We start from the raw sequence: 15,660 nt of genomic DNA on the forward strand, positions 1-15,660 counted from the left end.
TAGTGACTGAAAATGTCATTAGAAGCATTGAGGAAGGGTTAGTTGTTTTGAGGGGTGGGGTTCCCTCTAAGTGGGAATAAGCATATGATTGACTTCAAAAAAGAAAAAAAAGAAATGGGATCATTAATGATACAGCTAAACCAGATCAAGTGTGCAGTCTAATTTATTTCATTAGAATTTGAAATTTTGTTGACAAGCTCTGGGTCTGAAAAAAAAGGCAAGAAAAATACCTGAAGGATCCCAAAGTGGATTTTGAGGTGAGTATGTAGCTATGCAATAAAAGATATAGCACTAAATACAGTTCTATCATTTCCATTATGTAATGAACTAGAATGTGCTAGTACAACACCCAAACAAATTTTCTGTTTCAATATTTAGGTTTCTTAAATAGTAGCATCTCTGTATTTGCATAACTTCTTAGGTTTGATCCTTTCCATTTGAATTACATAGCCAAGTCATGGGCTCTCAAAAAAAAATACCCCTCACCTTAACACTTTAGAATATTAAAAGTTGGCTGGTGATTTTCATTATGTGCCCCCTTACACAGAGAATAAGCTGTAGAGAACAAATTTCGATAAGTATGATAACCCTTTTAGAAAGACTCAGAAAAATTGGCAACAACAAGGTGCCTTTCATTAAGTATAAAGGCTTTGAAGTGGAATTTCAGCTGATTTTTCTCTAGGGTTCAGCCTGGGGCAAATCAGGAGACTGCTTAGAGAAAAGGTTTACATTGATTTGATCAGGCTGGATAATTCTCTTTGCAAAGAGCATGTGTCCCACAGTTCATATTCTCAAATATATCACAAATTAATGAATCCTCACAAGCACCCTAGAGGAACAATTCCCATCTTAGAGACTAGTAGATTGAGGCACCCAAAAAAAATTCTGCTTGTGGAAGCTGATGTTTCCATTGAGATTTTAATGTTCCTCAGTATCTAGCTTTCTCTTTTGGGAACCAAAGCACACCTTTTTTCAGGTCTGCTTTACCAGGCAAGGATTTAACCTAGTTTATATTATATTTATTATTTTATTGCTGCTTACCACTACTTATGATATGACTAATAATAAAAGAATAACTAACATTTATAACCTTCCATTTTATTATTATGTTTGCAAATAGCCAGGTTAATCTCTAAGATAATCCTCTGATGCTATAAATTACAATTATTTTTTAAAAATCAGAATTTAACTTTCCATCTGTCTTATGAGCTAACATGATACCAAAGATCCAGATAAAAATGGAGAGGCAGATGTCTGTGTATGTATGGAAATCAATCAAAAAAAAAAAAAAGTCCAAATGTTGAGTTATAGAGAGGCTCTACTTTAATCTGTTCAATTACAGCCATGATGTGATTCTTTACCAACCCTTAACTTATTTCTTAATAGGACATAAAATTTTCCCTTAAAGCTCCATTTTTAGTCATTCATCAGAAAAATATAGTCCTTTACCTACAATATACACTGACATATTTTGATTTGCTTTGTTAATTCTTTGTTGATAGCCTGAAAATCTTTAAGGTCCATATTTCAAATAAAATTTTGTGACTGTAGATTTTTGAGTTTTTTGTTTGTTTTTACATGAAGGAGAATAATTCATTTATTTTAGATATTCATGTATCATGAATGATGTCATTTTAGAATTATGTGGAAACTGCAGCATTCATTCTAATAGCAATATAAACTTACGGACCAGAACTATGACTTTACTGACATAGGGAATTCCCAGGTGAGGAAATTCTCTCTACCAATGTAATTTAGAACCTTTCCTACAATTTACAGACTTAGATAGATGCCTAGAGCAATACAAGGTTAAGTGACTTCCCCAAGATGACAGAACCAAGATGAGTCAGAGGTCTTCCTAACTTTTATGCCAGCTCTCTGGATATATAATAAACATAAAAATATATTTAAATCTTAGTAGGGGTGTTGTTTTTTTAATGGAATATGGGAGAGGGAATGAGAGGAAATACCAAACTATTTCCACATCTTACTCTTAAATGAGAGATCTATTCATCATAGTTGAATAAATGTATAGACAATAAAGGGAGATGCAGAGAATATCCACACTCAAGAGTCTGAGTTAATTTGATTTAAAAGCATGTATTCATTTGGATAATCACAGAATTGTATTCTAGTTCCCCTATCACCAAAAAATACCAGGAAATATTTAATCTAGATCTTACCTTATAGCTTCTTTCTGAACCACCCAACCACCCTTTCTGTCCTGCTTGTCAATGCTTCACCTTAAGAAAGAGAAATCACTTTACCATTTTAATAGCACTGAGCTGATTCATACACAGAGAGGTAGGAGCTGGTAAGGAACTCCTGGGTAAGGAAACTCCTTTACCAATATAGATTGGTACCTTCTCTAAAACTCACAAGGTATTTCCTAGATTAGTACTTCTCAAAGTGATCTTTGAGACCATTTCAAGAGGCCCAAAAGTTCATAACTATTTCCTTAATATCACTAAGATGTTTTAAAAGCTAACATATCTATTGATATAACATTCATAAACTAAAGCTCTTTGGTAGTGTGCTTGATCATTTTTAAGGGAACTTAAGACTAAAAGTTTTTCAAATGGTTAGCCTAGAATTTTGAACAGTTGTGAGTTGTCCAAGGTAATATAGCCAAGCCAGTATGTCAGTAGCAGAACTTAAATACAGATCATTCTAGATCTTCAGCTCACTATCCACCAGACCACATTTAATTTCATGATGTATATGAGGAATAATATATAATAATAGTTCCTGAATTTATGACAATCTAGCCTAGTCCTGCAAATTATTCAGCTATGTCTCCATTCTATCTGTTCTAATAGGGGTACTCAAAAGTTACATAGCAACAAAGTCTAATAAATAGTCTCATTACTTTTTTCCCACTTATATCTCAAGTCTATGACTTCCTAAATGATAAAACCAGTTTGCACTTTTTAAAAACTTTTCACTGTTTTCAAGTAATGGATCACTGTTTTAACTGATTTCTTCTTTCTTCAAAAGCAGATATGTCTAGGAAGCTTTTACCAAAATATAAAATTATAGCTAAGTTAGAGTGTGGAGATAAAAGGAATACAATATGAATAGGGAAACAATTCAAAAGTTTGAAAACTACTGAGCATTAAAAATATTTCTAGATCAGGGGATTCTTAACCTGCTATTCAGAGAACTAGACTTCAGGTAGTCTGTGACCTTGGATGGGAAAAAAAATTATGTTTTGTTTTCCAATTTATTTGTTTTCCTTTCTAATTTTACCTATTTTGTGTGTTTGAAAATATAATTCCAAGAAGAGAGGTCCACAGGTTTCACCACCATTAAAGAGAATTCATGATAGGCATAGAAAAAAAAGTTAAGATTTCAAATTTTTTTCTAGATTTCTATTCTAGATTTTCAAGTCTACACTTAATTAAAAAAAAAGTTATTCCAACACTTTACCAAAACACAGCTTTTTGGAACTAAACATTTAAAGTATTCTATAAGAGACTTAATACAAAAGAAAAAGAATTCCACCAGAAATTAGGGAATCCAAATAAACAAATATTTATTCAGCTTCAATCTAGGTGGGAAGTACTGTTAGTAGGTGTGAGGAGTGGTGCACTTTAGAGAAGATGTGGCCCTTCTTTTACATTCTAATAGAAAGGTAAGATGCAAAGAATACTCTATGTGTGGAAGAAAAATGAGAGGTAAGATTAAGAAATGGGTTGAAGACTGGCCTCAGGCTCAGCAACATCTGAGTTCATGTCTTATCTCTGACACATACTATGCTGGATGAGAGAGAGAGAGAGAGAGAGAGAGAGAGAGAGAGAGAGAGAGAGAGAGAGAGAGAGAGAGAGAGAGAGAGAGAGAGAGAGAGAGAGGAGAGAAGAAGAAGCAGAAGAAGAAGCAGAAGCAGAAGAAGAAGAAGAAGAAGAAGAAGAAGAAGAAGAAGAAGAAGAAGAAGAAGAAGAAGAAGAAGAAGAAGAAGAAGAAGAAGCAGAAGCAGAAGAAGAAGCAGAAGCAGAAGCAGAAGCAGAAGCAGAAGAAGAAGAAGAAGAAGAAGAAGAAGAAGAAGAAGAAGAAGAAGAAGAAGAAGAAGAAGAAGAAGAAGAAGAAGAAGAAGAAGAAGAAGAAGAAGAAGAAGATCTAATGGGAATCTAAGATTAAACATTCTATCTTATTCCCCATAAAAGTTCAATGGAATAAAACAGACTAATAGAGAGGCCAGAAACATCATCCCATTTATACTTTTTTACTTTAAATTCAACAATTACTCATTAGTATGCTCCTGTTTATTAATGTTTACTTCTGGAGAGGTGGAAATCAATATGAAATGAAACAATCATAATAAAAGGCCAGGATTCACCAGCAATAATGGGGAAAGGTGTGTGAGCTGGAAGAAAGTACAGTAGAGAAGCCCGTGACAAGTCATGATAAATGGGTCGTTATAAAATTCATGTTTAGGCAGCACCAGGCTGGGGATAATGCCATTCGTCATGGCAACACTGGGCCGCTAATGAGCCCTCATTGCATATTCATGTCAGTGGCGTTTCTTCTCTCCCTCCCACCCTGAACCAATGCCTAGTAAATATCCCCACCTCAAGCTGAAGCTCAGCCTATGTCCCCCCACCCCCAACTTTTTTTTTATTTGTTATGTTGCAGCAATTACACTGTAAAAGTGCTGCACAAGATTGATTGCTCTGATCTGTAGTTCAATTGTAAATTAGAATACACATCCCCCTAGGGACACACGGCCCCTATTTGTGATTAAGAAAAAAGCCCCATAATAGACTAATAGCTAAAGTTCTCTCTCTTTTACTTTCAGGCAATTAGCTTGATGAAATGGCCTCTTTTTGTGTACCCTGGAAGTGTAAACCGATATCATAATGAAGTGTATGATGTTTATTCTATTATTTTCACCTTGCCATGTATGCAGGAATGCATAAATAATGGCTGCTTTGTCTAGTGCATTTACTGATTCACAAGTAAACTATTTCTTAAAGATGCAGTATGTGCTTTCTAAGCCTGGAGTTAAGCAGTTGCCTGTGAGTTAACCCCAATACAAAGGATAGCTGTGCTGAAAAGTACTTTGTCATTGAACAGGTAGTCCTGTGGTTATCTGGGTAAAAGGAAGCATCTGAGTGGCTTGGAAAGGGCTATCCTGGGGAATGAGATCACAAGCCCAAATTCCATGCCCTTGGGGTCTGGGATGATCCCAGGGTACTCTCAAAAGGCACAGTGTTGGTTTTCTGGTCTGGCCAGGTTCCAGCTTTAGATATAGTATCCTTCATCTCTGCTCATCTGTTGGGAAGAGTGGCTCTGGCTCTGTTAGGCAGCTGCCTTGGTAGTGGCTGTGTCTCTGAGGGGGCCAAAGGAATCCCTGGGCGTTCCATGGTTTGCAACTGAGAATTTTAAGTTTGAAAATCTTCTAGGGACAAAAAAAATCTCATCTTGCCAGGATGCAAGAGTTTGGTCACTTGAGTTGTCTAATATAGAACTATTAGTCAACTTAATTTACACTGTGATAGCTGAGTTAGATGTGCAAATGAAATTTTACAGGGTCCTTTGTGATTTGAAAAGTGTTTTAAAGACATTATTTCATTAGATTTCTAAAACATTCCTGTGAGGTAGGTACTATAAGAATTATCTCCCCACTTCAAAAGGAAGGTAAATTGACCTGCAGGGAGGTGAGGTGACTATTCCAGGATTCTTCAGCTTGTAAATTTCAGAGGTAAAAATTGAACCCAGATAATTCTTAGTTATGTGACCCTAGGCAAGTCTTGATTTTAATTCTTTATTTTAAGACTAATATTTGGGAGGAAGCTAGGTAGCTCAGTAGATTGAGAGCCAGGCCTAGAGACAGGAGGTCCTAGGTTCAAATCTGGCCTCAGATACTTCCTTGCTGTGTGACCCTGGACAAGTCACTTAATCCCCCATTGACTTAATCCCCCTTACTGCTCTTCTGCCTTGGAACTGTATAATTGAAAATATGTTACCCTCAAAAAGAACTACATTTCCTGGGAGCCCACTGACTTCCTGTCATTGAGTACTTCCTGTACACAGGGTATAAATATTGAGTGGGTGGTCCTGCCCCTCCCTCTTTGGCATGATGATATCAAGCTTGGTGGCAGTGGTAAGCTAAGCACGGGGATTTTAAATGGGTTGATTAGCCATGGGCACATGGTCTTTATTTTGTATCCTCTTTATTCCTTGATTTCTAATGATCATTAATGAATCTCCAAAAATATATTTTATTATTAAAATTAAAATTTAATTTTTACATTGATGGCAACCAGAAGCTGGAGGAAAAACTCTCAATTTTTAAAGATAGCCTAGATAAAATTTTTAAGCCATGTTTCTCCTGCCAAGGCTTTTTGCCCACCCCACCCACCCAACCACCCTCTGAACTCTCTTTGGACCTGCTGCCTTTCTTCTTTTCCTACTTTTTGCCCAGTCTCTTATCTGCTTGAGCCCATGTTCCTTAGTTACTCGCTGCTACCTCTGGCAATCCTCCTCCTGATCTCTGGCCCCACTCCTCCTCCTGCTCCTGAATTGGCCTCTGCCCCAACCCTAACCCTGACCACTGTTGCTGATCCTGCTGGGCTGTTGATTGCTGCCCCCCAAGAAGTTAGGAGTTCTTGGAGCTGCCCTCTGGGCAACTGGTAAAAACTGGGGTGTATTTTCCTTAAGCAACAATTAGCCTCCTAACTCCCTTTCCATGTGGCTGGGGAAACTAGCATTTTACCTCAGAGGGGAAGGGAAGAAGGAAGTTACTCTTCCAAATAGGAAGTAAATTACAAGCATGACTCATTCAATGAAAGAGCAATGCATTACCTATTTCAAACAGCTTCCAGATTTAGGATGATTTTTTCATGAATACACTAATCCTTTCACTTATCTTGCCTAAGATTCAGGGGAGAAAACTCATCTCCCTACTACCCTTTGGCATTTGGGTGTGCCCAGTCTCTAAGATTCATGCAATTTGGGATTCCTCCTCACCATGTTCAGTAAGGAATTCTCCCTCACTAGGGGAGAGCCAAAAAAATCTGACAAAAGTAATCTGGATGGATAGAGAAAGGAACTTCAAAGAGACTGGAAGTGAAAATTTTAAGCCTTTTCAGACTACATTGTTTTATGAAAGTCTCTGTATTTTATTGTATTTTGCTGATTATCTGCTTTTAAGATTTAATTTTATTGTTTTAAGTTCATATGTTAATGTATTCAATACTATTCTGTTACACTGAATCAGTTTAATCTACTGTTTTAACTACTGATATATTCTGTTACCTTTCCCCTATAACTATACTGAACAAATATTATTGAATAAGCCCATATAAAAACAGCTTCTTCCATTTTGACTTTGTAAATTGTCACACAGATGATGAATGAACTCCATCAACCTGGTTAACAACCTTTGGTAAATCTAATTAGCTAAATATCTCAAATTAATTTTAAGGGGTCTTTAGACACAATTAAAAAAATTTCCTTTAAAGTTTGCAAAGAAATTTTATATATGTTACATCCTTGGTATCTCACAAAAATTTCAGATGTATTATTCACTCACATATTATTCTCCCCATTTTATTTTTTTAAAACCCTCACCTTCTTTCTTAGAATCAATACTGGATATAGGTTCCAAGGCAGAAGAGTGGTATAGGCTAGGCAATGGGGGTTAAGTGACTTGCCAAAGTTCACACTGCTAAGAAGTGTCTGAGGCAAGATTTGAATCTAGGACCTCCCATCCCTGGGCCTGGCTCTCAATTCACTGAGCTACCCACCTGCCCCTATTCTCCCTATTTTAAAGGAAGAAACTTAGTCTTGGGGCAGCTGGGTAGCTCAGTGGATTGAGAACCAGGCCTAGAGACGGGAGGTCCTAGGTTCAAATCTGGCCTCAGCCACTTCCCAGCTGTGTGACCCTGGGCAAGTCACTTGACCCCCATTGCCTAGCCCTTACCACTCTTCTACCTTGGAGCCAATACACAGTATTGACTCCAAGATGGAAGGTAAGGGTTTAAAAAAAAAAAAAAGAAACTTAGTCTTGAACGTGAGCAATTATTTGGCCAAAGTCACAGAGTTAGTAAGCTTCTGAGAGTATAGTCAAACCAAGGGCTTTCTGCCTCCACATCCAATACATTAAAACAAAGTGCTTAATCATTTAAGCCAGCAGTATGGAACACATGAGCTCCATGTGGCCCATAGCTTGTATCTGATTAAAATATAATTATTGTTGTTGTTAAGTCATTTCATTTATGTCTGATTCTTTGTGATTTCATTTGTGGTTTTCTTGGCAAAGATACTAGAGTGGTTTGCTATGTCCTCCTGCAGCTCATTTTACAGATTAGGAAACCAAGGCAAACAGGATTAAGCTACTTGCCCAACTAATAAATGTCTAAGGCAAGATTTGAACTCATAAAGATGAGTCTTCCTGATTCCAGGCCAGGCTTTCTATCCACTCTACCCTACCTACTCTTAAAATGTAACTGAGAAATATTTAACAAAATGAGTAAAATACAATAAATAATAGATAACAATACATTTTAAAATTTTAAGTTAATGTCACCTGCAAGGATTCTTATTCATAGTTTGGAGATACTAATTTCTATTTGAGTTTGAAACTACTAATTTAAATGATTTTCATTCTCCTATGAAATCGTGTTTTTTTTTAACCTTTAATTAATGGGTTAAGTTTCACTGAATAAAATAATGTCTTGGAGTCAAGAATGAAATGGACAGGAGCAAGGGAAGGTTGAGAAGGGAGAATGAAAAAAAAAAACTCAAATGTTCAAAAGTTGTTCATAATGGTTTATTTACTAGGCTAGTTAACTCCACAAGAGGGTTTTACTACCTGTGTTCCAATCCTCTTTCACTCATCAATAATGCAATTTAGATTACATATCAAATCCTTCCTGGACAAATGCTGTCTGACTAAAAGCTTCTCCATCTCTTTTTAATATTGAACTCTGTTAGATTTGCTGACAAGTCTATGGCAGCTATTTCAGCAGGTCTCTCAAACCACTTGATAAAAAAGAAATGACAATGAATATTTTTAAACCAGAACAAGATATCCATTCCCCATCCCCATTACATTGGAATATGTATCCCAATTCTCCTATTTTTAGGTTAATTTTTGTAGTGATCTTACTTTAAGAATATATTATACTTAAAAGAAGTCAGAATTTATTCTTAGGATGAACCTTACTCTTTTCTTAAGGTGGACAATTTGAGAAAAAATCAACATTGTATTCTAAGCATTTAAGTGTGATTTGTTTTCCATCTCCCATAGTACTACAGGCTAAGCCCCCAAGTAAGTTTTAAGGACACCTAGGCATTTCCTTTAAATTTCTTGTTATAAAGCTCTAGCTTTTTACAACTCTGGAATGTTTTTGCTGGCATCACTTTTAATTTTCACTATATTTAACTAAGCTAGGTGTTATAATGGATAGAATGCCCAGGCTGCAGTCAAGAAGACTCTTCTTCCTGGGTTTAAATCTGGCTACAAACACTTACCATCTGTGTGACCCTGGGTAAGTCATTTAATACTGTTTGCCTCAATTTCTTTTCCTATAAAATGAGTTGGAGAAGGACATGGCAAACCACTCTATGGTTTTTACCAAGAAAACTCTAAGTAGGGTCATGAAGATTAAGACATGATTGAAAATGACTGACTGAAGTCATAAATTCATAATAAATGTAGGTTTCCATTACTTATACAAATTTCTGGACAGTCTATCCCCATTGTAGCTACATTTCAAGTGCTCTGTTATTCTCTAAGTTGTGTATTGCTTACCTTCTAACAAAGTCAAATTAGATCCAGCAAATCTAATTGCCAGTTTTAAAAAATTTCATGCTTTTTCAAAGATGTTTATAATAATATAGAATTTATGAATGAATTAATATATTTTCCCTAAAATTCTCAGAAAGGGAAGGACAAGTATTAATTATGGTCTCCATTTTACAGATGAAGATACTGAGAAAACCTCCAAGAAGTTATAAAGCCACATAGTGGTAAACCCAGTTTTAATTCACTTGTCTTCTTTTAACTTCATACAGTTCTGAAAGTCACTTTATCTCATTGTAGCTAATTACTGCTATAATGTGTTTGGACATTGCCCTAATTACCTAAAATATTTTCTATATTCTTCAAAATGCCAAAAAAAAAACTGAAAGAATTGGATTTGGAGTCAAAGGACCTGTGTTCAAATTTGTGCTCATCTAATTACTATGTGTGTTTCTATCAGAAAGGCCCTTTGATTCCTTTCATCTCCCTTTTGTCATCAGTAAAGAAATTTAATTATTCAATCTGAAAGGGCCTTGCATCTCTAAAAATCCTATGATACAATAATGTTCAATCCTATTAAAATATTTACTTTTCTTAGCAATAGGAATAAAAAGATGAAAAATGGCATAAGCCCTACACTCAGGGTATAAACTTATAAATTTGCATTTTCTATACAAGTTGTAAAAATAGGTTTCCAGGTAATAATAAATGAAAGTAAATATAATTTTTCATTCCCCATCCAAGGTAAGTTTCCATTTCGTTGACAAGGAGCTAATACCCTAAATTTCCAAACTAGAAAGTAGAACTATCCTTTTAAGCTCATTTGGAAAATTTTGAGATCTCATGATTCACCAAGCTAACTGGGAACTTAAAAAGAGAGCATTAGCTCTCTTTACGATCCTCAAAGACCTAGCATTTGATAAAGCACCAAATTTAGATTTAATAATTATGGTTTCTCTGTCCAGCTCTGCCATTTAACTAATAATGGGAACTTGAGTAAATCCCTTAACTACTCTGAGCCTCAGTTTCAATTTCTGTAGAACAAAAATGATCCTACTCCCCAGTTTGATATTAAAGATGATATTGTAATTATTATGTTTCATAATATTGTTATATTTCATTATTAAGAGTCACAAGCTTCACAGGCTCAGACAAGATAAAATAAATATTCATTGGGGGCAATTAGGTGAATCAGTGGATTGAAAGCCAAGTCTAGAGATGGAAAGTCCTGGGTTAAAATCTGGCCTCATATATTTCCTAGCTACGTGACCATGGGCAAGTCACAACTGCAATTGCCTAGCCTTTGCCCCTCTTCTATCTTAGAATTGATACTAAGACCAAAGGTAAGAGTTTAAAAATAATAACAATAATAACGCATATTGGTCATGATATAGAAATAAAATTTGTCACTGGTTAATGCTGTACCTACATATGTACATAAAGAATTTAGGAAATTATCCTGATGGCTGAAGTAAGGATAAAAAATACTACTTCTGCCTCAATTGTTTGAATATTGGGGGGATAATTTTTTCTACCTCAATAATTGTGTTATATTCCACTTTGTGGAGGGAGGGCCTATCATATATATTATGACAATATAGAGAGAGCTTTAGAATCCTCAAGAGAAAATAGCTTCTATATGAAGCAACAATGGAGATCAGAATTGTAATTAATGATTCAAATATCACCTCCTTTTCAACCAACCAATCATTAGGTAGGCAAATTATACTAAATGAAATTCTCATCCTATTTGCATTGCCAAAGAAATGGGTTTAATGAAAAGTGGTGCCTTATGTCATTACTTGTTTAAAGATCAGAAAAGGATCCATCATGAAAAAATATATTATCATGTACCACATAAGCCTACACAGAATTGATTAACTAAATCTGTGGATCACTATCATTTTGAATAAGGTATGATATTTTTATAATATGATTCAAGAGGAAAGAGAGTCATTATTTTTCTGGAGTCAGGTAAATCTTTAAGAGGTTATTTTTGCAACCATAGTGTTGTTGAGTATGATCTTATTTCCTTTTTTCCCCAACTTTAGTCAATATAAAATATTTCTGCCCTACATAAAGAGAGAAATCACATCCTAGGTAACATAATTTGGCAAAAACTTGCAGTGAGTCTCTTCTGCCTGAAAACTCAGTTCTAGCAAGCACTATCAATTTTAAGAAACACTTTCATAATATAGATAGAAATGTCAAATATTGGAAAAGATGTGAATATACTCACAACTTCAATCTTCATTTTCTAGTTTAGATGCTAAGGGTCATAACTGGCTTGCTTGAGTGAATTTGAAGTCATTTTTGAAAATCGGGGGGGGGGGGGGGGATTTTTTTTCTTCAATCTAAGCCATCAGCATACCAGTGACAGGATACACAAAAACTTTGAGTTCAAGTACATTTTTCTATTCTAAGTAGATAGTATGTATAAATATGCATATTTTTCAATGGAAAGGCTACAACTTGCCACTGGGTCCTTCCCAGGTCATCTACAAAATGTTGGCATGTTGATAAAGCCTATGGTTATTAAAAGTTTGAAACTCAAATCAAAGTTCAAACTCTTTTTAAATGGAATGTCGCTTTTTAAAGACACTACTCTCCTTTTTCTGGAAATTCCAAACATCATTGTTTATAACTGAGAGAATAACCTTGTTTTTTTTAAAGTACTTGCTACCTCACAACATTTTAATATTTCAATGTCTTATTTTGTAATCAGCTAGGTTATTTCTTTCATAGAGACAGATCCCAATTCTCCCATGACTAAGTAGAAGGTCTTTGAAAATTGTCTTGGCCAAAATTTTCATCACTCTATGGCAGAGCTGTGCTGAAAACAATGCTATAAGACTGGTAAGCTGATTGTTAAATTTCCAGTATGAGCAGTTCCACCCCAGAAATTGGTAATCCCTATAGTTCAGGATAAGATTTCTTGTTTTGTTGATTGTCTAAAAAAGAAAATGTTAACAATGCATCTAAAAATTAAAAGTATATGTATAGATTTTGTTTTTTTCCAGAGCCTAATTTTTAATCATTTACCTGCATATACCTGTATTAGACTAAATATAGTGCTTGAACTCAGCAGGAGTATCGTAGAAGACCTAGGGAATCAGATTAGAGGTCTTGTGACTATAGGATAATAATAATAATAATAGTTAAAAATGATAATAATAACTGGTCTTTATATAGGTCTTTAAGGTTTTCAAAATATTTTATATTTGTTTTGAGCCTCAAAGTCTGCTGTTGTGTGGCCAATTGATTGGAGCTTCCTGAAACTGGTCTAGGATGGTCCTTGGACAAGAGACTGTATCTGGTCCTATAATTTCATGGTATATTATTTAAATTACTCTCAGATATAGTGAAAATCCTCTCCCAGACCTGAAGTTTCATGTCAGACTTCATCCAACTTTTGCCTTTATCTTTCCTGACCCAGGTCTCCACATGACCTCTTGGCCATTTTAGAGCCATGCCTCCAAAACATTCTTCCCCTTGCCTCTTTTCTAGATCCTCTTTAAGGACAGTGTCTAGAAGAGAATTGCACATGGAGGCAAAAAGATTTAAATTCAAATCTAGTCTCAGATATTTATTAGCTGTATAACCTTCAATAAGCCACTTTACCTCTTTCTGCCATATTTCCACATCTATAAAATAATAATAATAGTTCCTTTCTCTCAAAGTTGTTATCTTGAAAAAAATTAGATATTTGTAAAGTGTTTTGCAAACCTTAAAGCTCTCTATAAATTTGATTATTATTATTGTTGTTGTTGCTGTTATCTTCAATTAGAATATAAATTTCTTGAAAGTAGAGGCTGTCTCGACTACTTAAATTTGTATTCTAAGTATAGTACTTGGACATAATAAGAGCTAAATAAATGTTTTATTACCAATTTTGCCACAGGGAATTGTGAAGGGTTGTGAAAAGCAAAATTTTTTAAAATACCACCTTGGTTGCTAGTAAAGCTCGTTAGAGATGAATCTTCCTTCAGAATCTTCAAAGCAGCATCTGCAAGTTCTTAAACAGGCTCCAAGTCATTTTAATATTAGGAAAAGCAAGGAGTAAAATGAAGAAGTTTCATATATGTGACTTCTTGCTTTATGAATCTATCAAAACAAATGGCAAAAACTGATGCTTTCCTATTACTTCAACCACAAAGTAGTTGGTTGCTTCTCAACCATTTCTTTTGGAAGAAACAAAGTTTCCCCTTCTCCCCTATCCCCCATGCACTTCCACTTTTAACTATCTCAAAGTAATAAAATACTCTCTGTATCAAGTCATTCTTGATTTTTTGCCCAGGGCCTAATCAGACAATTAAAATCAGTCATTGTGTGCTAAAGTAATATAATGTTAATAGATTATAATGTGAACAGTTTTTAAAAGTCATTCTTACACTGTTATTATTACAGTACTGAAAACTGATATTTCTACTAACCTTATCATATGTTCTTAAGTCTAAGCACATCATAGAGTAACACTTGCTTCTTGTTTGAGAGGCAATATAGCATATTGAATAGAACATTGGAACTCAAATCAGATCTGAAATCAAATCTTTCCTTGAATACTTACTAGGTGACACTGAGTTCATCTCTTAACCTCAATGAGCATCAGTTTCCTCATCTGTAAAGGTGATAATAATACTCTCTACTTTATTGGACTTTTGTGAGGAAGAAATGAAATCTACTGAGGAATGACTGTTTAAACTGCTCTGTAAATCTTAAAACACTATGTTATATTATCACTCCCATTTTAATTTTCTAGGTCTCGAATTAGGGTTCTAAAATGAACTATATTGCATATTTTTCCCCAGGGTATTTGTTTTGATTTCCAGACAGAGAGATGAACACTTCCTTCTTCTTTCATAATTATTTTGTCCTGAAACATACAGCACAATAGAAATGGAGCAGGATAATATTGTGTGTATGTGTGTGGTTTTGTGTGTATGTGTGCGTTTGAAAAGAAAATTAAACGAACCATAAAATAAGCCCTTAATAGTAACCTAAGAAATAAAGCAAAATCATTTACAACACATGGGATTGTTGCAGGATATGTCAAAGATTAGATGGTTTAGGAAGGGCACTATCCTAAATGTGGAAGCAATTACAATGAAATTCATGACTCATTAGCAAACATTCCATATTGTGTCTCTCATTTCTGGGTCAATGTTAATAGAAAATATTCACTTCAGCTTTAATATATTTTGCTCACTTTTGTTATTATTTCAACCTAGTTTTCCCCTAATATATACATAAAGGAAAAACTACAAAGTTCATTTCTCAGATTTAAACAACATAAGCCTTGAAGTGAGTATTGGAGGCAATTTAATTTTTCTTTTCTGTATACTCAAGTTCAAGTTAATAGTAGTTTCATTGCTATAAACCTTTGTCAAATAAAATGACGGGAAAAAAAACACGTATCAACTGATATCAATGAGGATTTTGGTAGCAGGCTATTTTGTATGCAAAATGGCTAGTGAACTGAAGTACCCAATACTATACATAATGGAAACCAGATGTCTAAGAGAGAGAGAGAAATATTTTATAGCAATAAATGTGACATTGAATATTAAGGGCTTTCCTATTTTTAAATCAACTGCCTAGCCTTGCTTTCTTCATATTTTGAAATTAAATGCCTCCATACCTGAAAAGAAATTTCAAAAGAAATCTACCTTTCATTAATAAAAGTTGAACTATTGGCTACTTCATAATCTTCAACAATAGAAAAGTGCCTAATTTGGGGGAAAAAAAACAAAGCCAAAACACAAACATAAATAGAAATAAGTAATGAAAAAGGTCATTTTGGAATTAGTTAGTAGGCTTTAAGTTGACAGAATTTTTTTTTCAGCATTTGAAGAGGAAATAAAGACTAATTTGTTTTTTCAAGTTTTCTCTTTTTTTACATATAAAGAGAGTTT

The 15,660-nt window shown here is 34.6% G+C and overlaps 1 long non-coding RNA gene across 5 annotated transcripts in view; it reads right to left on the reverse strand.

The window, feature by feature from the left end:
* Positions 1–15,660, reverse strand: part of LOC130455776 (uncharacterized) — a 121,974-nt gene that overhangs the window by 50,274 nt on the left and 56,040 nt on the right. For 4 of the 5 annotated variants that reach the window (XR_008913879.1, XR_008913875.1, XR_008913878.1 and 1 more), the window contains one exon: positions 13,610–13,852. The exons of the other annotated variant lie outside the window; for it this stretch is intronic. This is a non-coding gene — a long non-coding RNA (uncharacterized LOC130455776). Of the gene's footprint in view, positions 1–13,609; positions 13,853–15,660 lie in introns of those variants that run through there. 5 annotated transcript variants of the gene reach the window in all.

This window comes from Monodelphis domestica, chromosome 1 (genome assembly GCF_027887165.1).
Source record: "Monodelphis domestica isolate mMonDom1 chromosome 1, mMonDom1.pri, whole genome shotgun sequence".
Lineage (NCBI taxonomy): Eukaryota > Metazoa > Chordata > Mammalia > Didelphimorphia > Didelphidae > Monodelphis > Monodelphis domestica.